This window comes from Anomaloglossus baeobatrachus, chromosome 4, assembly GCF_048569485.1.
Source record: "Anomaloglossus baeobatrachus isolate aAnoBae1 chromosome 4, aAnoBae1.hap1, whole genome shotgun sequence".
Classification (NCBI taxonomy): Eukaryota; Metazoa; Chordata; class Amphibia; order Anura; family Aromobatidae; genus Anomaloglossus; species Anomaloglossus baeobatrachus.
In genome coordinates this window covers 611,102,556-611,127,196 of record NC_134356.1, presented here as the reverse complement: position 1 = coordinate 611,127,196, position 24,641 = coordinate 611,102,556, and the positions used below count along the sequence as shown (strand labels likewise).

The 24,641-nt window shown below is 37.8% G+C and overlaps 43 non-coding genes across 43 annotated transcripts; all 43 read right to left on the bottom strand.

The window, feature by feature from the left end:
* Positions 1–261: 261 nt before the first annotated feature.
* Positions 262–334, bottom strand: TRNAR-CCU (transfer RNA arginine (anticodon CCU)). Its single transcript has one exon. It is a non-coding gene; the product is annotated as a tRNA-Arg (tRNA).
* Positions 335–793: 459 nt separating this feature from the next.
* Positions 794–886, bottom strand: TRNAI-UAU (transfer RNA isoleucine (anticodon UAU)). Its single transcript is given in 2 exon segments — positions 794–829; positions 849–886. It is a non-coding gene; the product is annotated as a tRNA-Ile (tRNA).
* A 439-nt stretch (positions 887–1,325) lies between these two features.
* TRNAR-CCU (transfer RNA arginine (anticodon CCU)) lies at positions 1,326–1,398 on the bottom strand. Its single transcript has one exon. It is a non-coding gene; the product is annotated as a tRNA-Arg (tRNA).
* A 459-nt stretch (positions 1,399–1,857) lies between these two features.
* On the bottom strand, positions 1,858–1,950 carry TRNAI-UAU (transfer RNA isoleucine (anticodon UAU)). Its single transcript is given in 2 exon segments — positions 1,858–1,893; positions 1,913–1,950. It is a non-coding gene; the product is annotated as a tRNA-Ile (tRNA).
* A 439-nt stretch (positions 1,951–2,389) lies between these two features.
* TRNAR-CCU (transfer RNA arginine (anticodon CCU)) lies at positions 2,390–2,462 on the bottom strand. Its single transcript has one exon. It is a non-coding gene; the product is annotated as a tRNA-Arg (tRNA).
* A 459-nt stretch (positions 2,463–2,921) lies between these two features.
* Positions 2,922–3,014, bottom strand: TRNAI-UAU (transfer RNA isoleucine (anticodon UAU)). The gene is given in 2 exon segments: positions 2,922–2,957; positions 2,977–3,014. It is a non-coding gene; the product is annotated as a tRNA-Ile (tRNA).
* Positions 3,015–3,453: 439 nt separating this feature from the next.
* TRNAR-CCU (transfer RNA arginine (anticodon CCU)) lies at positions 3,454–3,526 on the bottom strand. Its single transcript has one exon. It is a non-coding gene; the product is annotated as a tRNA-Arg (tRNA).
* Positions 3,527–3,985: 459 nt separating this feature from the next.
* Positions 3,986–4,078, bottom strand: TRNAI-UAU (transfer RNA isoleucine (anticodon UAU)). Its single transcript is given in 2 exon segments — positions 3,986–4,021; positions 4,041–4,078. It is a non-coding gene; the product is annotated as a tRNA-Ile (tRNA).
* Positions 4,079–4,517: 439 nt separating this feature from the next.
* On the bottom strand, positions 4,518–4,590 carry TRNAR-CCU (transfer RNA arginine (anticodon CCU)). Its single transcript has one exon. It is a non-coding gene; the product is annotated as a tRNA-Arg (tRNA).
* Positions 4,591–5,049: 459 nt separating this feature from the next.
* Positions 5,050–5,142, bottom strand: TRNAI-UAU (transfer RNA isoleucine (anticodon UAU)). Its single transcript is given in 2 exon segments — positions 5,050–5,085; positions 5,105–5,142. It is a non-coding gene; the product is annotated as a tRNA-Ile (tRNA).
* Positions 5,143–5,581: 439 nt separating this feature from the next.
* Positions 5,582–5,654, bottom strand: TRNAR-CCU (transfer RNA arginine (anticodon CCU)). Its single transcript has one exon. It is a non-coding gene; the product is annotated as a tRNA-Arg (tRNA).
* Positions 5,655–6,113: 459 nt separating this feature from the next.
* TRNAI-UAU (transfer RNA isoleucine (anticodon UAU)) lies at positions 6,114–6,206 on the bottom strand. Its single transcript is given in 2 exon segments — positions 6,114–6,149; positions 6,169–6,206. It is a non-coding gene; the product is annotated as a tRNA-Ile (tRNA).
* Positions 6,207–6,645: 439 nt separating this feature from the next.
* TRNAR-CCU (transfer RNA arginine (anticodon CCU)) lies at positions 6,646–6,718 on the bottom strand. Its single transcript has one exon. It is a non-coding gene; the product is annotated as a tRNA-Arg (tRNA).
* A 459-nt stretch (positions 6,719–7,177) lies between these two features.
* On the bottom strand, positions 7,178–7,270 carry TRNAI-UAU (transfer RNA isoleucine (anticodon UAU)). Its single transcript is given in 2 exon segments — positions 7,178–7,213; positions 7,233–7,270. It is a non-coding gene; the product is annotated as a tRNA-Ile (tRNA).
* A 439-nt stretch (positions 7,271–7,709) lies between these two features.
* On the bottom strand, positions 7,710–7,782 carry TRNAR-CCU (transfer RNA arginine (anticodon CCU)). Its single transcript has one exon. It is a non-coding gene; the product is annotated as a tRNA-Arg (tRNA).
* Positions 7,783–8,241: 459 nt separating this feature from the next.
* On the bottom strand, positions 8,242–8,334 carry TRNAI-UAU (transfer RNA isoleucine (anticodon UAU)). Its single transcript is given in 2 exon segments — positions 8,242–8,277; positions 8,297–8,334. It is a non-coding gene; the product is annotated as a tRNA-Ile (tRNA).
* A 439-nt stretch (positions 8,335–8,773) lies between these two features.
* Positions 8,774–8,846, bottom strand: TRNAR-CCU (transfer RNA arginine (anticodon CCU)). The gene has a single exon. It is a non-coding gene; the product is annotated as a tRNA-Arg (tRNA).
* Positions 8,847–9,305: 459 nt separating this feature from the next.
* Positions 9,306–9,398, bottom strand: TRNAI-UAU (transfer RNA isoleucine (anticodon UAU)). Its single transcript is given in 2 exon segments — positions 9,306–9,341; positions 9,361–9,398. It is a non-coding gene; the product is annotated as a tRNA-Ile (tRNA).
* Positions 9,399–9,837: 439 nt separating this feature from the next.
* Positions 9,838–9,910, bottom strand: TRNAR-CCU (transfer RNA arginine (anticodon CCU)). The gene has a single exon. It is a non-coding gene; the product is annotated as a tRNA-Arg (tRNA).
* A 459-nt stretch (positions 9,911–10,369) lies between these two features.
* TRNAI-UAU (transfer RNA isoleucine (anticodon UAU)) lies at positions 10,370–10,462 on the bottom strand. Its single transcript is given in 2 exon segments — positions 10,370–10,405; positions 10,425–10,462. It is a non-coding gene; the product is annotated as a tRNA-Ile (tRNA).
* A 439-nt stretch (positions 10,463–10,901) lies between these two features.
* TRNAR-CCU (transfer RNA arginine (anticodon CCU)) lies at positions 10,902–10,974 on the bottom strand. The gene has a single exon. It is a non-coding gene; the product is annotated as a tRNA-Arg (tRNA).
* Positions 10,975–11,433: 459 nt separating this feature from the next.
* TRNAI-UAU (transfer RNA isoleucine (anticodon UAU)) lies at positions 11,434–11,526 on the bottom strand. Its single transcript is given in 2 exon segments — positions 11,434–11,469; positions 11,489–11,526. It is a non-coding gene; the product is annotated as a tRNA-Ile (tRNA).
* Positions 11,527–12,497: 971 nt separating this feature from the next.
* TRNAI-UAU (transfer RNA isoleucine (anticodon UAU)) lies at positions 12,498–12,590 on the bottom strand. Its single transcript is given in 2 exon segments — positions 12,498–12,533; positions 12,553–12,590. It is a non-coding gene; the product is annotated as a tRNA-Ile (tRNA).
* A 439-nt stretch (positions 12,591–13,029) lies between these two features.
* Positions 13,030–13,102, bottom strand: TRNAR-CCU (transfer RNA arginine (anticodon CCU)). Its single transcript has one exon. It is a non-coding gene; the product is annotated as a tRNA-Arg (tRNA).
* A 459-nt stretch (positions 13,103–13,561) lies between these two features.
* TRNAI-UAU (transfer RNA isoleucine (anticodon UAU)) lies at positions 13,562–13,654 on the bottom strand. Its single transcript is given in 2 exon segments — positions 13,562–13,597; positions 13,617–13,654. It is a non-coding gene; the product is annotated as a tRNA-Ile (tRNA).
* Positions 13,655–14,093: 439 nt separating this feature from the next.
* TRNAR-CCU (transfer RNA arginine (anticodon CCU)) lies at positions 14,094–14,166 on the bottom strand. The gene has a single exon. It is a non-coding gene; the product is annotated as a tRNA-Arg (tRNA).
* Positions 14,167–14,625: 459 nt separating this feature from the next.
* Positions 14,626–14,718, bottom strand: TRNAI-UAU (transfer RNA isoleucine (anticodon UAU)). Its single transcript is given in 2 exon segments — positions 14,626–14,661; positions 14,681–14,718. It is a non-coding gene; the product is annotated as a tRNA-Ile (tRNA).
* Positions 14,719–15,157: 439 nt separating this feature from the next.
* On the bottom strand, positions 15,158–15,230 carry TRNAR-CCU (transfer RNA arginine (anticodon CCU)). Its single transcript has one exon. It is a non-coding gene; the product is annotated as a tRNA-Arg (tRNA).
* Positions 15,231–15,689: 459 nt separating this feature from the next.
* On the bottom strand, positions 15,690–15,782 carry TRNAI-UAU (transfer RNA isoleucine (anticodon UAU)). Its single transcript is given in 2 exon segments — positions 15,690–15,725; positions 15,745–15,782. It is a non-coding gene; the product is annotated as a tRNA-Ile (tRNA).
* Positions 15,783–16,221: 439 nt separating this feature from the next.
* TRNAR-CCU (transfer RNA arginine (anticodon CCU)) lies at positions 16,222–16,294 on the bottom strand. The gene has a single exon. It is a non-coding gene; the product is annotated as a tRNA-Arg (tRNA).
* Positions 16,295–16,753: 459 nt separating this feature from the next.
* TRNAI-UAU (transfer RNA isoleucine (anticodon UAU)) lies at positions 16,754–16,846 on the bottom strand. The gene is given in 2 exon segments: positions 16,754–16,789; positions 16,809–16,846. It is a non-coding gene; the product is annotated as a tRNA-Ile (tRNA).
* Positions 16,847–17,285: 439 nt separating this feature from the next.
* On the bottom strand, positions 17,286–17,358 carry TRNAR-CCU (transfer RNA arginine (anticodon CCU)). Its single transcript has one exon. It is a non-coding gene; the product is annotated as a tRNA-Arg (tRNA).
* A 459-nt stretch (positions 17,359–17,817) lies between these two features.
* TRNAI-UAU (transfer RNA isoleucine (anticodon UAU)) lies at positions 17,818–17,910 on the bottom strand. The gene is given in 2 exon segments: positions 17,818–17,853; positions 17,873–17,910. It is a non-coding gene; the product is annotated as a tRNA-Ile (tRNA).
* Positions 17,911–18,349: 439 nt separating this feature from the next.
* TRNAR-CCU (transfer RNA arginine (anticodon CCU)) lies at positions 18,350–18,422 on the bottom strand. Its single transcript has one exon. It is a non-coding gene; the product is annotated as a tRNA-Arg (tRNA).
* Positions 18,423–19,945: 1,523 nt separating this feature from the next.
* Positions 19,946–20,038, bottom strand: TRNAI-UAU (transfer RNA isoleucine (anticodon UAU)). Its single transcript is given in 2 exon segments — positions 19,946–19,981; positions 20,001–20,038. It is a non-coding gene; the product is annotated as a tRNA-Ile (tRNA).
* A 439-nt stretch (positions 20,039–20,477) lies between these two features.
* On the bottom strand, positions 20,478–20,550 carry TRNAR-CCU (transfer RNA arginine (anticodon CCU)). The gene has a single exon. It is a non-coding gene; the product is annotated as a tRNA-Arg (tRNA).
* Positions 20,551–21,009: 459 nt separating this feature from the next.
* TRNAI-UAU (transfer RNA isoleucine (anticodon UAU)) lies at positions 21,010–21,102 on the bottom strand. Its single transcript is given in 2 exon segments — positions 21,010–21,045; positions 21,065–21,102. It is a non-coding gene; the product is annotated as a tRNA-Ile (tRNA).
* Positions 21,103–21,535: 433 nt separating this feature from the next.
* Positions 21,536–21,614, bottom strand: TRNAR-CCU (transfer RNA arginine (anticodon CCU)). The gene has a single exon. It is a non-coding gene; the product is annotated as a tRNA-Arg (tRNA).
* A 459-nt stretch (positions 21,615–22,073) lies between these two features.
* TRNAI-UAU (transfer RNA isoleucine (anticodon UAU)) lies at positions 22,074–22,166 on the bottom strand. The gene is given in 2 exon segments: positions 22,074–22,109; positions 22,129–22,166. It is a non-coding gene; the product is annotated as a tRNA-Ile (tRNA).
* A 439-nt stretch (positions 22,167–22,605) lies between these two features.
* On the bottom strand, positions 22,606–22,678 carry TRNAR-CCU (transfer RNA arginine (anticodon CCU)). The gene has a single exon. It is a non-coding gene; the product is annotated as a tRNA-Arg (tRNA).
* Positions 22,679–23,137: 459 nt separating this feature from the next.
* TRNAI-UAU (transfer RNA isoleucine (anticodon UAU)) lies at positions 23,138–23,230 on the bottom strand. The gene is given in 2 exon segments: positions 23,138–23,173; positions 23,193–23,230. It is a non-coding gene; the product is annotated as a tRNA-Ile (tRNA).
* Positions 23,231–23,669: 439 nt separating this feature from the next.
* Positions 23,670–23,742, bottom strand: TRNAR-CCU (transfer RNA arginine (anticodon CCU)). Its single transcript has one exon. It is a non-coding gene; the product is annotated as a tRNA-Arg (tRNA).
* A 459-nt stretch (positions 23,743–24,201) lies between these two features.
* TRNAI-UAU (transfer RNA isoleucine (anticodon UAU)) lies at positions 24,202–24,294 on the bottom strand. Its single transcript is given in 2 exon segments — positions 24,202–24,237; positions 24,257–24,294. It is a non-coding gene; the product is annotated as a tRNA-Ile (tRNA).
* Between the last annotated feature and the right edge of the window lie 347 nt (positions 24,295–24,641).

Genomic DNA, 24,641 nt, shown 5'->3' with positions numbered 1-24,641 from the left:
TATCACACTGGCCAATGGGCATTTTTAAACTGAAACATCCTGTTGCTTCAGGAAGTGCACATGTGCATTGGCTGGGATGAACACACGCTCTGTTGCTATATTTTATATGCTGTATTTGTAATATCGTATTTTATTATTTAGCATGGTCACACTTCTTTCAATTAAAAGTAGCAATCTTTCTTTTTTGGAGAATTTTGCAAGATCAAATTCAAACTGGTAGAAAGATTAGACAGACCATGCGCTGTTTCAGAGATAAGCAAACACCCCAGATGGGACTTGAACCCACAATCCCTGGCTTAGGAGGCCAGTGCCTTATCCATTAGGCCACTGGGGCTTCTCAAGGTAGTTCATGCCGTGGGTTCTATTTTCTGTAGCAGGCAATTATCCGTTTTAATTGCATTTTCAAAAATGGTCTTGTAAGTTTGTACTCCAACTTGAAAACAACCATAACCACGTGCTTCTTTCTTTTCTGCTGAGAGCCAAGGCTTCCTTTGTCATGTCCTTTTCATCATGTAGTCACTCCACATTATTGATGCCAATGAAGGAAATAATATTTGGCTCCCAGAAGCCTTAAAAAAACAATTTATCTTTTGCATTTCCCTTTACAATATGGTACTAGATCATGGTAAAACTGGTGAGACTTTTGTAATATACAGCAAATTAAACAAGAAACCATAAAAAGTAAATATCTCTCGGAAACTTCCTTCTCAATCGTGCAAGTAGATCATGATGGAACTCGAGAAACTTTGGCTAACGCATTTGTTCAAAATAACAAAGGAAGACAAGAAAAGTCTGCTCCAGGTGAGGCTTGAACTCACAACCTCGGCATAGCTCATCAGTTACTGCTTTATAAGTACCGCGCGCTGACCGATTGCGCCACTGGAGCAGCTGCTGGGCTGCAGCATTGCATATATGAAAAAAAAACAATCAGAAATTTAAAATGAAAAATTTGCTCCGAAATGTAACTATTTGATAAAACAGGATTTGTGTTGTTGCTTTTTCCACAGTTTGAAAATACATTTTTTACCAGATCACAATCTTTATGAAGAATCAATTGAGACATTTATCACACTGGCCAATGGGCATTTTTAAACTGAAACATCCTGTTGCTTCAGGAAGTGCACATGTGCATTGGCTGGGATGAACACACGCTCTGTTGCTATATTTTATATGCTGTATTTGTAATATCGTATTTTATTATTTAGCATGGTCACACTTCTTTCAATTAAAAGTAGCAATCTTTCTTTTTTGGAGAATTTTGCAAGATCAAATTCAAACTGGTAGAAAGATTAGACAGACCATGCGCTGTTTCAGAGATAAGCAAACACCCCAGATGGGACTTGAACCCACAATCCCTGGCTTAGGAGGCCAGTGCCTTATCCATTAGGCCACTGGGGCTTCTCAAGGTAGTTCATGCCGTGGGTTCTATTTTCTGTAGCAGGCAATTATCCGTTTTAATTGCATTTTCAAAAATGGTCTTGTAAGTTTGTACTCCAACTTGAAAACAACCATAACCACGTGCTTCTTTCTTTTCTGCTGACAGCCAAGGCTTCCTTTGTCATGTCCTTTTCATCATGTAGTCACTCCACATTATTGATGCCAATGAAGGAAATAATATTTGGCTCCCAGAAGCCTTAAAAAAACAATTTATCTTTTACATTTCCCTTTACAATATGGTACTAGATCATGGTAAAACTGGTGAGACTTTTGTAATATACAGCAAATTAAACAAGAAACCATAAAAAGTAAATATCTCTCGGAAACTTCCTTCTCAATCGTGCAAGTAGATCATGATGGAACTCGAGAAACTTTGGCTAACGCATTTGTTCAAAATAACAAAGGAAGACAAGAAAAGTCTGCTCCAGGTGAGGCTTGAACTCACAACCTCGGCATAGCTCATCAGTTACTGCTTTATAAGTACCGCGCGCTGACCGATTGCGCCACTGGAGCAGCTGCTGGGCTGCAGCATTGCATATATGAAAAAAAAACAATCAGAAATTTAAAATGAAAAATTTGCTCCGAAATGTAACTATTTGATAAAACAGGATTTGTGTTGTTGCTTTTTCCACAGTTTGAAAATACATTTTTTACCAGATCACAATCTTTATGAAGAATCAATTGAGACATTTCTCACACTGGCCAATGGGCATTTTTAAACTGAAACATCCTGTTGCTTCAGGAAGTGCACATGTGTATTGGCTGGGATGAACACACGCTCTGTTGCTATATTTTATATGCTGTATTTGTAATATCGTATTTTATTATTTAGCATGGTCACACTTCTTTCAATTAAAAGTAGCAATCTTTCTTTTTTGGAGAATTTTGCAAGATCAAATTCAAACTGGTAGAAAGATTAGACAGACCATGCGCTGTTTCAGAGATAAGCAAACACCCCAGACGGGACTTGAACCCACAATCCCTGGCTTAGGAGGCCAGTGCCTTATCCATTAGGCCACTGGGGCTTCTCAAGGTAGTTCATGCCGTGGGTTCTATTTTCTGTAGCAGGCAATTATCCGTTTTAATTGCATTTTCAAAAATGGTCTTGTAAGTTTGTACTCCAACTTGAAAACAACCATAACCACGTGCTTCTTTCTTTTCTGCTGAGAGCCAGGGCTTCCTTTGTCATGTCCTTTTCATCATGTAGTCACTCCACATTATTGATGCCAATGAAGGAAATAATATTTGGCTCCCAGAAGCCTTAAAAAAACAATTTATCTTTTACATTTCCCTTTACAATATGGTACTAGATCATGGTAAAACTGGTGAGACTTTTGTAATATACAGCAAATTAAACAAGAAACCATAAAAAGTAAATATCTCTCGGAAACTTCCTTCTCAATCGTGCAAGTAGATCATGATGGAACTCGAGAAACTTTGGCTAACGCATTTGTTCAAAATAACAAAGGAAGACAAGAAAAGTCTGCTCCAGGTGAGGCTTGAACTCACAACCTCGGCATAGCTCATCAGTTACTGCTTTATAAGTACCGCGCGCTGACCGATTGCGCCACTGGAGCAGCTGCTGGGCTGCAGCATTGCATATATGAAAAAAAAACAATCAGAAATTTAAAATGAAAAATTTGCTCCGAAATGTAACTATTTGATAAAACAGGATTTGTGTTGTTGCTTTTTCCACAGTTTGAAAATACATTTTTTACCAGATCACAATCTTTATGAAGAATCAATTGAGACATTTATCACACTGGCCAATGGGCATTTTTAAACTGAAACATCCTGTTGCTTCAGGAAGTGCACATGTGTATTGGCTGGGATGAACACACGCTCTGTTGCTATATTTTATATGCTGTATTTGTAATATCGTATTTTATTATTTAGCATGGTCACACTTCTTTCAATTAAAAGTAGCAATCTTTCTTTTTTGGAGAATTTTGCAAGATCAAATTCAAACTGGTAGAAAGATTAGACAGACCATGCGCTGTTTCAGAGATAAGCAAACACCCCAGATGGGACTTGAACCCACAATCCCTGGCTTAGGAGGCCAGTGCCTTATCCATTAGGCCACTGGGGCTTCTCAAGGTAGTTCATGCCGTGGGTTCTATTTTCTGTAGCAGGCAATTATCCGTTTTAATTGCATTTTCAAAAATGGTCTTGTAAGTTTGTACTCCAACTTGAAAACAACCATAACCACGTGCTTCTTTCTTTTCTGCTGAGAGCCAGGGCTTCCTTTGTCATGTCCTTTTCATCATGTAGTCACTCCACATTATTGATGCCAATGAAGGAAATAATATTTGGCTCCCAGAAGCCTTAAAAAAACAATTTATCTTTTACATTTCCCTTTACAATATGGTACTAGATCATGGTAAAACTGGTGAGACTTTTGTAATATACAGCAAATTAAACAAGAAACCATAAAAAGTAAATATCTCTCGGAAACTTCCTTCTCAATCGTGCAAGTAGATCATGATGGAACTCGAGAAACTTTGGCTAACGCATTTGTTCAAAATAACAAAGGAAGACAAGAAAAGTCTGCTCCAGGTGAGGCTTGAACTCACAACCTCGGCATAGCTCATCAGTTACTGCTTTATAAGTACCGCGCGCTGACCGATTGCGCCACTGGAGCAGCTGCTGGGCTGCAGCATTGCATATATGAAAAAAAAACAATCAGAAATTTAAAATGAAAAATTTGCTCCGAAATGTAACTATTTGATAAAACAGGATTTGTGTTGTTGCTTTTTCCACAGTTTGAAAATACATTTTTTACCAGATCACAATCTTTATGAAGAATCAATTGAGACATTTATCACACTGGCCAATGGGCATTTTTAAACTGAAACATCCTGTTGCTTCAGGAAGTGCACATGTGCATTGGCTGGGATGAACACACGCTCTGTTGCTATATTTTATATGCTGTATTTGTAATATCGTATTTTATTATTTAGCATGGTCACACTTCTTTCAATTAAAAGTAGCAATCTTTCTTTTTTGGAGAATTTTGCAAGATCAAATTCAAACTGGTAGAAAGATTAGACAGACCATGCGCTGTTTCAGAGATAAGCAAACACCCCAGATGGGACTTGAACCCACAATCCCTGGCTTAGGAGGCCAGTGCCTTATCCATTAGGCCACTGGGGCTTCTCAAGGTAGTTCATGCCGTGGGTTCTATTTTCTGTAGCAGGCAATTATCCGTTTTAATTGCATTTTCAAAAATGGTCTTGTAAGTTTGTACTCCAACTTGAAAACAACCATAACCACGTGCTTCTTTCTTTTCTGCTGAGAGCCAAGGCTTCCTTTGTCATGTCCTTTTCATCATGTAGTCACTCCACATTATTGATGCCAATGAAGGAAATAATATTTGGCTCCCAGAAGCCTTAAAAAAACAATTTATCTTTTGCATTTCCCTTTACAATATGGTACTAGATCATGGTAAAACTGGTGAGACTTTTGTAATATACAGCAAATTAAACAAGAAACCATAAAAAGTAAATATCTCTCGGAAACTTCCTTCTCAATCGTGCAAGTAGATCATGATGGAACTCGAGAAACTTTGGCTAACGCATTTGTTCAAAATAACAAAGGAAGACAAGAAAAGTCTGCTCCAGGTGAGGCTTGAACTCACAACCTCGGCATAGCTCATCAGTTACTGCTTTATAAGTACCGCGCGCTGACCGATTGCGCCACTGGAGCAGCTGCTGGGCTGCAGCATTGCATATATGAAAAAAAAACAATCAGAAATTTAAAATGAAAAATTTGCTCCGAAATGTAACTATTTGATAAAACAGGATTTGTGTTGTTGCTTTTTCCACAGTTTGAAAATACATTTTTTACCAGATCACAATCTTTATGAAGAATCAATTGAGACATTTATCACACTGGCCAATGGGCATTTTTAAACTGAAACATCCTGTTGCTTCAGGAAGTGCACATGTGCATTGGCTGGGATGAACACACGCTCTGTTGCTATATTTTATATGCTGTATTTGTAATATCGTATTTTATTATTTAGCATGGTCACACTTCTTTCAATTAAAAGTAGCAATCTTTCTTTTTTGGAGAATTTTGCAAGATCAAATTCAAACTGGTAGAAAGATTAGACAGACCATGCGCTGTTTCAGAGATAAGCAAACACCCCAGATGGGACTTGAACCCACAATCCCTGGCTTAGGAGGCCAGTGCCTTATCCATTAGGCCACTGGGGCTTCTCAAGTTAGTTCATGCCGTGGGTTCTATTTTCTGTAGCAGGCAATTATCCGTTTTAATTGCATTTTCAAAAATGGTCTTGTAAGTTTGTACTCCAACTTGAAAACAACCATAACCACGTGCTTCTTTCTTTTCTGCTGAGAGCCAAGGCTTCCTTTGTCATGTCCTTTTCATCATGTAGTCACTCCACATTATTGATGCCAATGAAGGAAATAATATTTGGCTCCCAGAAGCCTTAAAAAAACAATTTATCTTTTACATTTCCCTTTACAATATGGTACTAGATCATGGTAAAACTGGTGAGACTTTTGTAATATACAGCAAATTAAACAAGAAACCATAAAAAGTAAATATCTCTCGGAAACTTCCTTCTCAATCGTGCAAGTAGATCATGATGGAACTCGAGAAACTTTGGCTAACGCATTTGTTCAAAATAACAAAGGAAGACAAGAAAAGTCTGCTCCAGGTGAGGCTTGAACTCACAACCTCGGCATAGCTCATCAGTTACTGCTTTATAAGTACCGCGCGCTGACCGATTGCGCCACTGGAGCAGCTGCTGGGCTGCAGCATTGCATATATGAAAAAAAAACAATCAGAAATTTAAAATGAAAAATTTGCTCCGAAATGTAACTATTTGATAAAACAGGATTTGTGTTGTTGCTTTTTCCACAGTTTGAAAATACATTTTTTACCAGATCACAATCTTTATGAAGAATCAATTGAGACATTTATCACACTGGCCAATGGGCATTTTTAAACTGAAACATCCTGTTGCTTCAGGAAGTGCACATGTGTATTGGCTGGGATGAACACACGCTCTGTTGCTATATTTTATATGCTGTATTTGTAATATCGTATTTTATTATTTAGCATGGTCACACTTCTTTCAATTAAAAGTAGCAATCTTTCTTTTTTGGAGAATTTTGCAAGATCAAATTCAAACTGGTAGAAAGATTAGACAGACCATGCGCTGTTTCAGAGATAAGCAAACACCCCAGATGGGACTTGAACCCACAATCCCTGGCTTAGGAGGCCAGTGCCTTATCCATTAGGCCACTGGGGCTTCTCAAGGTAGTTCATGCCGTGGGTTCTATTTTCTGTAGCAGGCAATTATCCGTTTTAATTGCATTTTCAAAAATGGTCTTGTAAGTTTGTACTCCAACTTGAAAACAACCATAACCACGTGCTTCTTTCTTTTCTGCTGAGAGCCAAGGCTTCCTTTGTCATGTCCTTTTCATCATGTAGTCACTCCACATTATTGATGCCAATGAAGGAAATAATATTTGGCTCCCAGAAGCCTTAAAAAAACAATTTATCTTTTACATTTCCCTTTACAATATGGTACTAGATCATGGTAAAACTGGTGAGACTTTTGTAATATACAGCAAATTAAACAAGAAACCATAAAAAGTAAATATCTCTCGGAAACTTCCTTCTCAATCGTGCAAGTAGATCATGATGGAACTCGAGAAACTTTGGCTAACGCATTTGTTCAAAATAACAAAGGAAGACAAGAAAAGTCTGCTCCAGGTGAGGCTTGAACTCACAACCTCGGCATAGCTCATCAGTTACTGCTTTATAAGTACCGCGCGCTGACCGATTGCGCCACTGGAGCAGCTGCTGGGCTGCAGCATTGCATATATGAAAAAAAAACAATCAGAAATTTAAAATGAAAAATTTGCTCCGAAATGTAACTATTTGATAAAACAGGATTTGTGTTGTTGCTTTTTCCACAGTTTGAAAATACATTTTTTACCAGATCACAATCTTTATGAAGAATCAATTGAGACATTTATCACACTGGCCAATGGGCATTTTTAAACTGAAACATCCTGTTGCTTCAGGAAGTGCACATGTGTATTGGCTGGGATGAACACACGCTCTGTTGCTATATTTTATATGCTGTATTTGTAATATCGTATTTTATTATTTAGCATGGTCACACTTCTTTCAATTAAAAGTAGCAATCTTTCTTTTTTGGAGAATTTTGCAAGATCAAATTCAAACTGGTAGAAAGATTAGACAGACCATGCGCTGTTTCAGAGATAAGCAAACACCCCAGATGGGACTTGAACCCACAATCCCTGGCTTAGGAGGCCAGTGCCTTATCCATTAGGCCACTGGGGCTTCTCAAGTTTGTTCATGCCGTGGGTTCTATTTTCTGTAGCAGGCAATTATCCGTTTTAATTGCATTTTCAAAAATGGTCTTGTAAGTTTGTACTCCAACTTGAAAACAACCATAACCACGTGCTTCTTTCTTTTCTGCTGAGAGCCAGGGCTTCCTTTGTCATGTCCTTTTCATCATGTAGTCACTCCACATTATTGATGCCAATGAAGGAAATAATATTTGGCTCCCAGAAGCCTTAAAAAAACAATTTATCTTTTACATTTCCCTTTACAATATGGTACTAGATCATGGTAAAACTGGTGAGACTTTTGTAATATACAGCAAATTAAACAAGAAACCATAAAAAGTAAATATCTCTCGGAAACTTCCTTCTCAATCGTGCAAGTAGATCATGATGGAACTCGAGAAACTTTGGCTAACGCATTTGTTCAAAATAACAAAGGAAGACAAGAAAAGTCTGCTCCAGGTGAGGCTTGAACTCACAACCTCGGCATAGCTCATCAGTTACTGCTTTATAAGTACCGCGCGCTGACCGATTGCGCCACTGGAGCAGCTGCTGGGCTGCAGCATTGCATATATGAAAAAAAAACAATCAGAAATTTAAAATGAAAAATTTGCTCCGAAATGTAACTATTTGATAAAACAGGATTTGTGTTGTTGCTTTTTCCACAGTTTGAAAATACATTTTTTACCAGATCACAATCTTTATGAAGAATCAATTGAGACATTTATCACACTGGCCAATGGGCATTTTTAAACTGAAACATCCTGTTGCTTCAGGAAGTGCACATGTGCATTGGCTGGGATGAACACACGCTCTGTTGCTATATTTTATATGCTGTATTTGTAATATCGTATTTTATTATTTAGCATGGTCACACTTCTTTCAATTAAAAGTAGCAATCTTTCTTTTTTGGAGAATTTTGCAAGATCAAATTCAAACTGGTAGAAAGATTAGACAGACCATGCGCTGTTTCAGAGATAAGCAAACACCCCAGATGGGACTTGAACCCACAATCCCTGGCTTAGGAGGCCAGTGCCTTATCCATTAGGCCACTGGGGCTTCTCAAGGTAGTTCATGCCGTGGGTTCTATTTTCTGTAGCAGGCAATTATCCGTTTTAATTGCATTTTCAAAAATGGTCTTGTAAGTTTGTACTCCAACTTGAAAACAACCATAACCACGTGCTTCTTTCTTTTCTGCTGAGAGCCAGGGCTTCCTTTGTCATGTCCTTTTCATCATGTAGTCACTCCACATTATTGATGCCAATGAAGGAAATAATATTTGGCTCCCAGAAGCCTTAAAAAAACAATTTATCTTTTACATTTCCCTTTACAATATGGTACTAGATCATGGTAAAACTGGTGAGACTTTTGTAATAAACAGCAAATTAAACAAGAAACCATAAAAAGTAAATATCTCTCGGAAACTTCCTTCTCAATCGTGCAAGTAGATCATGATGGAACTCGAGAAACTTTGGCTAACGCATTTGTTCAAAATAACAAAGGAAGACAAGAAAAGTCTGCTCCAGGTGAGGCTTGAACTCACAACCTCAGCATAGCTCATCAGTTACTGCTTTATAAGTACCGCGCGCTGACCGATTGCGCCACTGGAGCAGCTGCTGGGCTGCAGCATTGCATATATGAAAAAAAAACAATCAGAAATTTAAAATGAAAAATTTGCTCCGAAATGTAACTATTTGATAAAACAGGATTTGTGTTGTTGCTTTTTCCACAGTTTGAAAATACATTTTTTACCAGATCATAATCTTTATGAAGAATCAATTGAGACATTTATCACACTGGCCAATGGGCATATTTAAACTGAAACATCCTGTTGCTTCAGGAAGTGCACATGTGCATTGGCTGGGATGAACACACGCTCTGTTGCTATATTTTATATGCTGTATTTGTAATATCGTATTTTATTATTTAGCATGGTCACACTTCTTTCAATTAAAAGTAGCAATCTTTCTTTTTTGGAGAATTTTGCAAGATCAAATTCAAACTGGTAGAAAGATTAGACAGACCATGCGCTGTTTCAGAGATAAGCAAACACCCCAGATGGGACTTGAACCCACAATCCCTGGCTTAGGAGGCCAGTGCCTTATCCATTAGGCCACTGGGGCTTCTCAAGGTAGTTCATGCCGTGGGTTCTATTTTCTGTAGCAGGCAATTATCCGTTTTAATTGCATTTTCAAAAATGGTCTTGTAAGTTTGTACTCCAACTTGAAAACAACCATAACCACGTGCTTCTTTCTTTTCTGCTGAGAGCCAGGGCTTCCTTTGTCATGTCCTTTTCATCATGTAGTCACTCCACATTATTGATGCCAATGAAGGAAATAATATTTGGCTCCCAGAAGCCTTAAAAAAACAATTTATCTTTTGCATTTCCCTTTACAATATGGTACTAGATCATGGTAAAACTGGTGAGACTTTTGTAATATACAGCAAATTAAACAAGCAACCATAAAAAGTAAATATCTCTCGGAAACTTCCTTCTCAATCGTGCAAGTAGATCATGATGGAACTCGAGAAACTTTGGCTAACGCATTTGTTCAAAATAACAAAGGAAGACAAGAAAAGTCTGCTCCAGGTGAGGCTTGAACTCACAACCTCGGCATAGCTCATCAGTTACTGCTTTATAAGTACTGCGCGCTGACCGATTGCGCCACTGGAGCAGCTGCTGAGCTGCAGCATTGCATATATGAAAAAAAAACAATCAGAAATTTAAAATGAAAAATTTGCTCCGAAATGTAACTATTTGATAAAACAGGATTTGTGTTGTTGCTTTTTCCACAGTTTGAAAATACATTTTTTACCAGATCACAATCTTTATGAAGAATCAATTGAGACATTTATCACACTGGCCAATGGGCATTTTTAAACTGAAACATCCTGTTGCTTCAGGAAGTGCACATGTGCATTGGCTGGGATGAACACACGCTCTGTTGCTATATTTTATATGCTGTATTTGTAATATCGTATTTTATTATTTAGCATGGTCACACTTCTTTCAATTAAAAGTAGCAATCTTTCTTTTTTGGAGACTTTTGCAAGATCAAATTCAAACTGGTAGAAAGATTAGACAGACCATGCGCTGTTTCAGAGATAAGCAAACACCCCAGATGGGACTTGAACCCACAATCCCTGGCTTAGGAGGCCAGTGCCTTATCCATTAGGCCACTGGGGCTTCTCAAGGTAGCTCATGCCGTGGGTTCTATTTTCTGTAGCAGGCAATTATCCGTTTTAATTGCATTTTCAAAAATGGTCTTGTAAGTTTGTACTCCAACTTGAAAACAACCATAACCACGTGCTTCTTTCTTTTCTGCTGAGAGCCAGGGCTTCCTTTGTCATGTCCTTTTCATCATGTAGTCACTCCACATTATTGATGCCAATGAAGGAAATAATATTTGGCTCCCAGAAGCCTTAAAAAAACAATTTATCTTTTACATTTCCCTTTACAATATGGTACTAGATCATGGTAAAACTGGTGAGACTTTTGTAATATACAGCAAATTAAACAAGAAACCATAAAAAGTAAATATCTCTCGGAAACTTCCTTCTCAATCGTGCAAGTAGATCATGATGGAACTCGAGAAACTTTGGCTAACGCATTTGTTCAAAATAACAAAGGAAGACAAGAAAAGTCTGCTCCAGGTGAGGCTTGAACTCACAACCTCGGCATAGCTCATCAGTTACTGCTTTATAAGTACCGCGCGCTGACCGATTGCGCCACTGGAGCAGCTGCTGGGCTGCAGCATTGCATATATGAAAAAAAAACAATCAGAAATTTAAAATGAAAAATTTGCTCCGAAATGTAACTATTTGATAAAACAGGATTTGTGTTGTTGCTTTTTCCACAGTTTGAAAATACATTTTTTACCAGATCACAATCTTTATGAAGAATCAATTGAGACATTTATCACACTGGCCAATGGGCATTTTTAAACTGAAACATCCTGTTGCTTCAGGAAGTGCACATGTGCATTGGCTGGGATGAACACACGCTCTGTTGCTATATTTTATATGCTGTATTTGTAATATCGTATTTTATTATTTAGCATGGTCACACTTCTTTCAATTAAAAGTAGCAATCTTTCTTTTTTGGAGAATTTTGCAAGCTCAAATTCAAACTGGTAGAAAGATTAGACAGACCATGCGCTGTTTCAGAGATAAGCAAACACCCCAGATGGGACTTGAACCCACAATCCCTGGCTTAGGAGCGAAGTGCCTTATCCATTAGGCCACTGGAGCTTCTCAAGGTAGTTCATGCCGTGGGTTCTATTTTCTGTAGCAGGCAATTATCCGTTTTAATTGCATTTTCAAAAATGGTCTTGTAAGTTTGTACTCCAACTTGAAAACAACCATAACCACGTGCTTCTTTCTTTTCTGCTGAGAGCCAAGGCTTCCTTTGTCATGTCCTTTTCATCATGTAGTCACTCCACATTATTGATGCCAATGAAGGAAATAATATTTGGCTCCCAGAAGCCTTAAAAAAACAATTTATCTTTTACATTTCCCTTTACAATATGGTACTAGATCATGGTAAAACTGGTGAGACTTTTGTAATATACAGCAAATTAAACAAGAAACCATAAAAAGTAAATATCTCTCGGAAACTTCCTTCTCAATCGTGCAAGTAGATCATGATGGAACTCGAGAAACTTTGGCTAACGCATTTGTTCAAAATAACAAAGGAAGACAAGAAAAGTCTGCTCCAGGTGAGGCTTGAACTCACAACCTCGGCATAGCTCATCAGTTACTGCTTTATAAGTACCGCGCGCTGACCGATTGCGCCACTGGAGCAGCTGCTGGGCTGCAACATTGCATATATGAAAAAAAAACAATCAGAAATTTAAAATGAAAAATTTGCTCCGAAATGTAACTATTTGATAAAACAGGATTTGTGTTGTTGATTTTTCCACAGTTTGAAAATACATTTTTTACCAGATCACAATCTTTATGAAGAATCAATTGAGACATTTATCACACTGGCCAATGGGCATTTTTAAACTGAAACATCCTGTTGCTTCAGGAAGTGCACATGTGCATTGGCTGGGATGAACACACGCTCTGTTGCTATATTTTATATGCTGTATTTGTAATATCGTATTTTATTATTTAGCATGGTCACACTTCTTTCAATTAAAAGTAGCAATCTTTCTTTTTTGGAGAATTTTGCAAGATCAAATTCAAACTGGTAGAAAGATTAGACAGACCATGCGCTGTTTCAGAGATAAGCAAACACCCCAGATGGGACTTGAACCCACAATCCCTGGCTTAGGAGGCCAGTGCCTTATCCATTAGGCCACTGGGGCTTCTCAAGGTAGTTCATGCCGTGGGTTCTATTTTCTGTAGCAGGCAATTATCCGTTTTAATTGCATTTTCAAAAATGGTCTTGTAAGTTTGTACTCCAACTTGAAAACAACCATAACCACGTGCTTCTTTCTTTTCTGCTGAGAGCCAGGGCTTCCTTTGTCATGTCCTTTTCATCATGTAGTCACTCCACATTATTGATGCCAATGAAGGAAATAATATTTGGCTCCCAGAAGCCTTAAAAAAACAATTTATCTTTTACATTTCCCTTTACAATATGGTACTAGATCATGGTAAAACTGGTGAGACTTTTGTAATATACAGCAAACTAAACAAGAAACCATAAAAAGTAAATATCTCTCGGAAACTTCCTTCTCAATCGTGCAAGTAGATCATGATGGAACTCGAGAAACTTTGGCTAACGCATTTGTTCAAAATAACAAAGGAAGACAAGAAAAGTCTGCTCCAGGTGAGGCTTGAACTCACAACCTCAGCATAGCTCATCAGTTACTGCTTTATAAGTACCGCGCGCTGACCGATTGCGCCACTGGAGCAGCTGCTGGGCTGCAGCATTGCATATATGAAAAAAAAACAATCAGAAATTTAAAATGAAAAATTTGCTCCGAAATGTAACTATTTGATAAAACAGGATTTGTGTTGTTGCTTTTTCCACAGTTTGAAAATACATTTTTTACCAGATCACAATCTTTATGAAGAATCAATTGAGACATTTATCACACTGGCCAATGGGCATATTTAAACTGAAACATCCTGTTGCTTCAGGAAGTGCACATGTGCATTGGCTGGGATGAACACACGCTCTGTTGCTATATTTTATATGCTGTATTTGTAATATCGTATTTTATTATTTAGCATGGTCACACTTCTTTCAATTAAAAGTAGCAATCTTTCTTTTTTTGAGAATTTTGCAAGATCAAATTCAAACTGGTAGAAAGATTAGACAGACCATGCGCTGTTTCAGAGATAAGCAAACACCCCAGATGGGACTTGAACCCACAATCCCTGGCTTAGGAGGCCAGTGCCTTATCCATTAGGCCACTGGGGCTTCTCAAGGTAGTTCATGCCGTGGGTTCTATTTTCTGTAGCAGGCAATTATCCGTTTTAATTGCATTTTCAAAAATGGTCTTGTAAGTTTGTACTCCAACTTGAAAACAACCATAACCACGTGCTTCTTTCTTTTCTGCTGAGAGCCAAGGCTTCCTTTGTCATGTCCTTTTCATCATGTAGTCACTCCACATTATTGATGCCAATGAAGGAAATAATATTTGGCTCCCAGAAGCCTTAAAAAAACAATTTATCTTTTACATTTCCCTTTACAATATGGTACTAGATCATGGTAAAACTGGTGAGACTTTTGTAATATACAGCAAATTAAACAAGAAACCATAAAAAGTAAATATCTCTCGGAAACTTCCTTCTCAATCGTGCAAGTAGATCATGATGGAACTCGAGAAACTTTGGCTAACGCATTTGTTCAAAATAACAAAGGAAGACAAGAAAAGTCTGCTCCAGGTGAGGCTTGAACTCACAACCTCGGCATAGCTCATCAGTTACTGCTTTATAAGTACCGCGCGCTGACCGATTGCGCCACTGGAGCAGCTGCTGGGCTGCAACATTGCATATATGAAAAAAAAACAATCAGAAATTTAAAATGAAAAATTTGCTCCGAAATGTAACTATTTGATAAAACAGGATTTGTGTTGTTGATTTTTCCACAGTTTGAAAATACATTTTTTACCAGATCACAATCTTTATGAAGAATCAATTGAGACATTTATCACACTGGCCAATGGGCATTTTTAAACTGAAACATCCTGTTGCTTCAGGAAGTGCACATGTGCATTGGCTGGGATGAACACACGCTCTGTTGCTATATTTTATATGCTGTATTTGTAATATCGTATTTTATTATTTAGCATGGTCACACTTCTTTCAATTAAAAGTAGCAATCTTTCTTTTTTGGAGAATTTTGCAAGATCAAATTCAAACTGGTAGAAAGATTAGACAGACCATGCGCTGTTTCAGAGATAAGCAAACACCCCAGATGGGACTTGAACCCACAATCCCTGGCTTAGGAGGCCAGTGCCTTATCCATTAGGCCACTGGGGCTTCTCAAGGTAGTTCATGCCGTGGGTTCTATTTTCTGTAGCAGGCAATTATCCGTTTTAATTGCATTTTCAAAAATGGTCTTGTAAGTTTGTACTCCAACTTGAAAACAACCATAACCACGTGCTTCTTTCTTTTCTGCTGAGAGCCAGGGCTTCCTTTGTCATGTCCTTTTCATCATGTAGTCACTCCACATTATTGATGCCAATGAAGGAAATAATATTTGGCTCCCAGAAGCCTTAAAAAAACAATTTATCTTTTACATTTCCCTTTACAATATGGTACTAGATCATGGTAAAACTGGTGAGACTTTTGTAATATACAGCAAACTAAACAAGAAACCATAAAAAGTAAATATCTCTCGGAAACTTCCTTCTCAATCGTGCAAGTAGATCATGATGGAACTCGAGAAACTTTGGCTAACGCATTTGTTCAAAATAACAAAGGAAGACAAGAAAAGTCTGCTCCAGGTGAGGCTTGAACTCACAACCTCAGCATAGCTCATCAGTTACTGCTTTATAAGTACCGCGCGCTGACCGATTGCGCCACTGGAGCAGCTGCTGGGCTGCAGCATTGCATATATGAAAAAAAAACAATCAGAAATTTAAAATGAAAAATTTGCTCCGAAATGTAACTATTTGATAAAACAGGATTTGTGTTGTTGCTTTTTCCACAGTTTGAAAATACATTTTTTACCAGATCACAATCTTTATGAAGAATCAATTGAGACATTTATCACACTGGCCAATGGGCATATTTAAACTGAAACATCCTGTTGCTTCAGGAAGTGCACATGTGCATTGGCTGGGATGAACACACGCTCTGTTGCTATATTTTATATGCTGTATTTGTAATATCGTATTTTATTATTTAGCATGGTCACACTTCTTTCAATTAAAAGTAGCAATCTTTCTTTTTTTGAGAATTTTGCAAGATCAAATTCAAACTGGTAGAAAGATTAGACAGACCATGCGCTGTTTCAGAGATAAGCAAACACCCCAGATGGGACTTGAACCCACAATCCCTGGCTTAGGAGGCCAGTGCCTTATCCATTAGGCCACTGGGGCTTCTCAAGGTAGTTCATGCCGTGGGTTCTATTTTCTGTAGCAGGCAATTATCCGTTTTAATTGCATTTTCAAAAATGGTCTTGTAAGTTTGTACTCCAACTTGAAAACAACCATAACCACGTGCTTCTTTCTTTTCTGCTGAGAGCCAGGGCTTCCTTTGTCATGTCCTTTTCATCATGTAGTCACTCCACATTATTGATGCCAATGAAGGAAATAATATTTGGCTCCCAGAAGCCTTAAAAAAACAATTTATCTTTTGCATTTCCCTTTACAATATGGTACTAGATCATGGTAAAACTGGTGAGACTTTTGTAATATACAGCAAATTAAACAAGAAACCATAAAAAGTAAATATCTCTCGGAAACTTCCTTCTCAATCGTGCAAGTAGATCATGATGGAACTCGAGAAACTTTGGCTAACGCATTTGTTCAAAATAACAAAGGAAGACAAGAAAAGTCTGCTCCAGGTGAGGCTTGAACTCACAACCTCGGCATAGCTCATCAGTTACTGCTTTATAAGTACTGCGCGCTGACCGATTGCGCCACTGGAGCAGCTGCTGAGCTGCAGCATTGCATATATGAAAAAAAAACAATCAGAAATTTAAAATGAAAAATTTGCTCCGAAATGTAACTATTTGATAAAACAGGATTTGTGTTGTTGCTTTTTCCACAGTTTGAAAATACATTTTTTACCAGATCACAATCTTTATGAAGAATCAATTGAGACATTTATCACACTGGCCAATGGGCATTTTTAAACTGAAACATCCTGTTGCTTCAGGAAGTGCACGTGTGCATTGGCTGGGATGAACACACGCTCTGTTGCTATATTTTATATGCTGTATTTGTAATATCGTATTTTATTATTTAGCATGGTCACACTTCTTTCAATTAAAAGTCGCAATCTTTCTTTTTTGGAGAATTTTGCAAGATCAAATTCAAACTGGTAGAAAGATTAGACAGACCATGCGCTGTTTCAGAGATAAGCAAACACCCCAGATGGGACTTGAACCCACAATCCCTGGCTTAGGAGGCCAGTGCCTTATCCATTAGGCCACTGGGGCTTCTCAAGGTAGTTCATGCCGTGGGTTCTTTTTTCTGTAGCAGGCAATTATCCGTTTTAATTGCATTTTCAAAAATGGTCTTGTAAGTTTGTACTCCAACTTGAAAACAACCATAACCACGTGCTTCTTTCTTTTCTGCTGAGAGCCAGGGCTTCCTTTGTCATGTCCTTTTCATCATGTAGTCACTCCACATTATTGATGCCAATGAAGGAAATAATATTTGGCTCCCAGAAGCCTTAAAAAAACAATTTATCTTTTACATTTCCCTTTACAATATGGTACTAGATCATGGTAAAACTGGTGAGACTTTTGTAATATACAGCAAATTAAACAAGAAACCATAAAAAGTAAATATCTCTCGGAAACTTCCTTCTCAATCGTGCAAGTAGATCATGATGGAACTCGAGAAACTTTGGCTAACGCATTTGTTCAAAATAACAAAGGAAGACAAAAAAATTCTGCTCCAGGTGAGGCTTGAACTCACAACCTCGGCATAGCTCATCAGTTACTGCTTTATAAGTACCGCGCGCTGACCGATTGCGCCACTGGAGCAGCTGCTGAGCTGCAGCATTGCATATATGAAAAAAAAACAATCAGAAATTTAAATTGAAAAATTTGCTCCGAAATGTAACTATTTGATAAAACAGGATTTGTGTTGTTGCTTTTTCCACAGTTTGAAAATACATTTTTTACCAGATCACAATCTTTATGAAGAATCAATTGAGACATTTATCACACTGGCCAATGGGCATTTTTAAACTGAAACATCCTGTTGCTTCAGGAAGTGCACATGTGCATTGGCTGGGATGAACACACGCTCTGTTGCTATATTTTATATGCTGTATTTGTAATATCGTATTTTATTATTTAGCATGGTCACACTTCTTTCAATTAAAAGTAGCAATCTTTCTTTTTTGGAGAATTTTGCAAGATCAAATTCAAACTGGTAGAAAGATTAGACAGACCATGCGCTGTTTCAGAGATAAGCAAACACCCCAGATGGGACTTGAACCCACAATCCCTGGCTTAGGAGGCCAGTGCCTTATCCATTAGGCCACTGGGGCTTCTCAAGGTAGTTCATGCCGTGGGTTCTTTTTTCTGTAGCAGGCAATTATCCGTTTTAATTGCATTTTCAAAAATGGTCTTGTAAGTTTGTACTCCAACTTGAAAACAACCATAACCACGTGCTTCTTTCTTTTCTGCTGAGAGCCAGGGCTTCCTTTGTCATGTCCTTTTCATCATGTAGTCACTCCACATTATTGATGCCAATGAAGGAAATAATATTTGGCTCCCAGAAGCCTGAAAAAAACAATTTATCTTTTACATTTCCCTTTACAATATGGTACTAGATCATGGTAAAACTGGTGAGACTTTTGTAATATACAGCAAATTAAACAAGAAACCATAAAAAGTAAATATCTCTCGGAAACTTCCTTCTCAATCGTGCAAGTAGATCATGATGGAACTCGAGAAACTTTGGCTAACGCATTTGTTCAAAATAACAAAGGAAGACAAGAAAAGTCTTCTCCAGGTGAGGCTTGAACTCACAACCTCGGCATAGCTCATCAGTTACTGCTTTATAAGTACCGCGCGCTGACTGATTGCACCACTGGAGCAGCTGCTGAGCTGCAGCATTGCATATATGAAAAAAAAACAATCAGAAATTTAAAATGAAAAATTTGCTCCGAAATGTAACTATTTGATAAAACAGGATTTGTGTTGTTGCTTTTTCCACAGTTTGAAAATACATTTTTTACCAGATCACAATCTTTATGAAGAATCAATTGAGACATTTATCACACTGGCCAATGGGCATTTTTAAACTGAAACATCCTGTTGCTTCAGGAAGTGCACATGTGCATTGGCTGGGATGAACACACGCTCTGTTGCTATATTTTATATGCTGTATTTGTAATATCGTATTTTATTATTTAGCATGGTCACACTTCTTTCAATTAAAAGTAGCAATCTTTCTTTTTTGGAGAATTTTGCAAGATCAAATTCAAACTGGTAGAAAGATTAGACAGACCATGCGCTGTTTCAGAGATAAGCAAACACCCCAGATGTGACTTGAACCCACAATCCCTGGCTTAGGAGGCCAGTGCCTTATCTATTAGGCCACTGGGGCTTCTCAAGGTAGTTCATGCCGTGGGTTCTTTTTTCTGTAGCAGGCAATTATCCGTTTTAATTGCATTTTCAAAAATGGTCTTGTAAGTTTGTACTCCAACTTGAAAACAACCATAACCACGTGCTTCTTTCTTTTCTGCTGAGAGCCAGGGCTTCCTTTGTCATGTCCTTTTCATCATGTAGTCACTCCACATTATTGATGCCAATGAAGGAAATAATATTTGGCTCCCAGAAGCCTTAAAAAAACAATTTATCTTTTACATTTCCCTTTACAATATGGTACTAGATCATGGTAAAACTGGTGAGACTTTTGTAATATACAGCAAATTAAACAAGAAACCATAAAAAGTAAATATCTCTCGGAAACTTCCTTCTCAATCGTGCAAGTAGATCATGATGGAACTCGAGAAACTTTGGCTAACGCATTTGTTCAAAATAACAAAGGAAGACAAGAAAAGTCTGCTCCAGGTGAGGCTTGAACTCACAACCTCGGCATAGCTCATCAGTTACTGCTTTATAAGTACCGCGCGCTGACCGATTGCGCCACTGGAGCAGCTGCTGGGCTGCAGCATTGCATATATGAAAAAAAAACAATCAGAAATTTAAAATGAAAAATTTGCTCCGAAATGTAACTATTTGATAAAACAGGATTTGTGTTGTTGCTTTTTCCACAGTTTGAAAATACATTTTTTACCAGATCACAATCTTTATGAAGAATCAATTGAGACATTTATCACACTGGCCAATGGGCATTTTTAAACTGAAACATCCTGTTGCTTCAGGAAGTGCACATGTGCATTGGCTGGGATGAACACACGCTCTGTTGCTATATTTTATATGCTGTATTTGTAATATCGTATTTTATTATTTAGCATGGTCACACTTCTTTCAATTAAAAGTAGCAATCTTTCTTTTTTGGAGAATTTTGCAAGATCAAATTCAAACTGGTAGAAAGATTAGACAGACCATGCGCTGTTTCAGAGATAAGCAAACACCCCAGATGGGACTTGAACCCACAATCCCTGGCTTAGGAGGCCAGTGCCTTATCCATTAGGCCACTGGGGCTTCTCAAGGTAGTTCATGCCGTGGGTTCTATTTTCTGTAGCAGGCAATTATCCGTTTTAATTGCATTTTCAAAAATGGTCTTGTAAGTTTGTACTCCAACTTGAAAACAACCATAACCACGTGCTTCTTTCTTTTCTGCTGAGAGCCAAGGCTTCCTTTGTCATGTCCTTTTCATCATGTAGTCACTCCACATTATTGATGCCAATGAAGGAAATAATATTTGGCTCCCAGAAGCCTTAAAAAAACAATTTATCTTTTACATTTCCCTTTACAATATGGTACTAGATCATGGTAAAACTGGTGAGACTTTTGTAATATACAGCAAATTAAACAAGAAACCATAAAAAGTAAATATCTCTCGGAAACTTCCTTCTCAATCGTGCAAGTAGATCATGATGGAACTCGAGAAACTTTGGCTAACGCATTTGTTCAAAATAACAAAGGAAGACAAGAAAAGTCTGCTCCAGGTGAGGCTTGAACTCACAACCTCGGCATAGCTCATCAGTTACTGCTTTATAAGTACCGCGCGCTGACCGATTGCGCCACTGGAGCAGCTGCTGGGCTGCAGCATTGCATATATGAAAAAAAAACAATCAGAAATTTAAAATGAAAAATTTGCTCCGAAATGTAACTATTTGATAAAACAGGATTTGTGTTGTTGCTTTTTCCACAGTTTGAAAATACATTTTTTACCAGATCACAATCTTTATGAAGAATCAATTGAGACATTTATCACACTGGCCAATGGGCATTTTTAAACTGAAACATCCTGTTGCTTCAGGAAGTGCACATGTGCATTGGCTGGGATGAACACACGCTCTGTTGCTATATTTTATATGCTGTATTTGTAATATCGTATTTTATTATTTAGCATGGTCACACTTCTTTCAATTAAAAGTAGCAATCTTTCTTTTTTGGAGAATTTTGCAAGATCAAATTCAAACTGGTAGAAAGATTAGACAGACCATGCGCTGTTTCAGAGATAAGCAAACAACCCAGATGGGACTTGAACCCACAATCCCTGGCTTAGGAGGCCAGTGCCTTATCCATTAGGCCACTGGGGCTTCTCAAGGTAGTTCATGCCGTGGGTTCTATTTTCTGTAGCAGGCAATTATCCGTTTTAATTGCATTTTCAAAAATGGTCTTGTAAGTTTGTACTCCAACTTGAAAACAACCATAACCACGTGCTTCTTTCTTTTCTGCTGAGAGCCAAGGCTTCCTTTGTCATGTCCTTTTCATCATGTAGTCACTCCACATTATTGATGCCAATGAAGGAAATAATATTTGGCTCCCAGAAGCCTTAAAAAAACAATTTATCTTTTGCATTTCCCTTTACAATATGGTACTAGATCATGGTAAAACTGGTGAGACTTTTGTAATAATTAATAAATTAAACAAGAAACCATAAAAAGTAAATATCTCTCGGAAACTTCCTTCTCAATCGTGCAAGTAGATCATGATGGAACTCGAGAAACTTTGGCTAACGCATTTGTTCAAAATAACAAAGGAAGACAAGAAAAGTCTGCTCCAGGTGAGGCTTGAACTCACAACCTCGGCATAGCTCATCAGTTACTGCTTTATAAGTACCGCGCGCTGACCGATTGCGCCACTGGAGCAGCTGCTGGGCTGCAGCATTGCATATATGAAAAAAAAACAATCAGAAATTTAAAATGAAAAATTTGCTCCGAAATGTAACTATTTGATAAAACAGGATTTGTGTTGTTGCTTTTTCCACAGTTTGAAAATACATTTTTTACCAGATCACAATCTTTATGAAGAATCAATTGAGACATTTATCACACTGGCCAATGGGCATTTTTAAACTGAAACATCCTGTTGCTTCAGGAAGTGCACATGTGCATTGGCTGGGATGAACACACGCTCTGTTGCTATATTTTATATGCTGTATTTGTAATATCGTATTTTATTATTTAGCATGGTCACACTTCTTTCAATTAAAAGTAGCAATCTTTCTTTTTTGGAGAATTTTGCAAGATCAAATTCAAACTGGTAGAAAGATTAGACAGACCATGCGCTGTTTCAGAGATAAGCAAACACCCCAGATGGGACTTGAACCCACAATCCCTGGCTTAGGAGGCCAGTGCCTTATCCATTAGGCCACTGGGGCTTCTCAAGGTAGTTCATGCCGTGGGTTCTATTTTCTGTAGCAGGCAATTATCCGTTTTAATTGCATTTTCAAAAATGGTCTTGTAAGTTTGTACTCCAACTTGAAAACAACCATAACCACGTGCTTCTTTCTTTTCTGCTGAGAGCCAAGGCTTCCTTTGTCATGTCCTTTTCATCATGTAGTCACTCCACATTATTGATGCCAATGAAGGAAATAATATTTGGCTCCCAGAAGCCTTAAAAAAACAATTTATCTTTTGCATTTCCCTTTACAATATGGTACTAGATCATGGTAAAACTGGTGAGACTTTTGTAATATACAGCAAATTAAACAAGAAACCATAAAAAGTAAATATCTCTCGGAAACTTCCTTCTCAATCGTGCAAGTAGATCATGATGGAACTCGAGAAACTTTGGCTAACGCATTTGTTCAAAATAACAAAGGAAGACAAGAAAAGTCTGCTCCAGGTGAGGCTTGAACTCACAACCTCGGCATAGCTCATCAGTTACTGCTTTATAAGTACCGAGCGCTGACCGATTGCGCCACTGGAGCAGCTGCTGGGCTGCAGCATTGCATATATGAAAAAAAAACAATCAGAAATTTAAAATGAAAAATTTGCTCCGAAATGTAACTATTTGATAAAACAGGATTTGTGTTGTTGCTTTTTCCACAGTTTGAAAATACATTTTTTACCAGATCACAATCTTTATGAAGAATCAATTGAGACATTTATCACACTGGCCAATGGGCATTTTTAAACTGAAACATCCTGTTGCTTCAGGAAGTGCACATGTGCATTGGCTGGGATGAACACACGTTCTGTTGCTATATTTTATATGCTGTATTTGTAATATCGTATTTTATTATTTAGCATGGTCACACTTCTTTCAATTAAAAGTAGCAATCTTTCTTTTTTGGAGAATTTTGCAAGATCAAATTCAAACTGGTAGAAAGATTAGACAGACCATGCGCTGTTTCAGAGATAAGCAAACACCCCAGATGGGACTTGAACCCACAATCCCTGGCTTAGGAGGCCAGTGCCTTATCCATTAGGCCACTGGGGCTTCTCGAGGTAGTTCATGCCGTGGGTTCTATTTTCTGTAGCAGGCAATTATCCGTTTTAATTGCATTTTCAAAAATGGTCTTGTAAGTTTGTACTCCAACTTGAAAACAACCATAACCACGTGCTTCTTTCTTTTCTGCTGAGAGCCAAGGCTTCCTTTGTCATGTCCTTTTCATCATGTAGTCACTCCACATTATTGATGCCAATGAAGGAAATAATATTTGGCTCCCAGAAGCCTTAAAAAAACAATTTATCTTTTACATTTCCCTTTACAATATGGTACTAGATCATGGTAAAACTGGTGAGACTTTTGTAATATACAGCAAATTAAACAAGAAACCATAAAAAGTAAATATCTCTCGGAAACTTCCTTCTCAATCGTGCAAGTAGATCATGATGGAACTCGAGAAACTTTGGCTAACGCATTTGTTCAAAATAACAAAGGAAGACAAGAAAAGTCTGCTCCAGGTGAGGCTTGAACTCACAACCTCGGCATAGCTCATCAATTACTGCTTTATAAGTACCGCGCGCTGACCGATTGCGCCACTGGAGCAGCTGCTGGGCTGCAGCATTGCATATATGAAAAAAAACAATCAGAAATTTAAAATGAAAAATTTGCTCCGAAATGTAACTATTTGATAAAACAGGATTTGTGTTGTTGCTTTTTCCACAGTTTGAAAATACATTTTTTACCAGATCACAATCTTTATGAAGAATCAATTGAGACATTTATCACACTGGCCAATGGGCATTTTTAAACTGAAACATCCTGTTGCTTCAGGAAGTGCACATGTGCATTGGCTGGGATGAACACACGCTCTGTTGCTATATTTTATATGCTGTATTTGTAATATCGTATTTTATTATTTAGCATGGTCACACTTCTTTCAATTAAAAGTA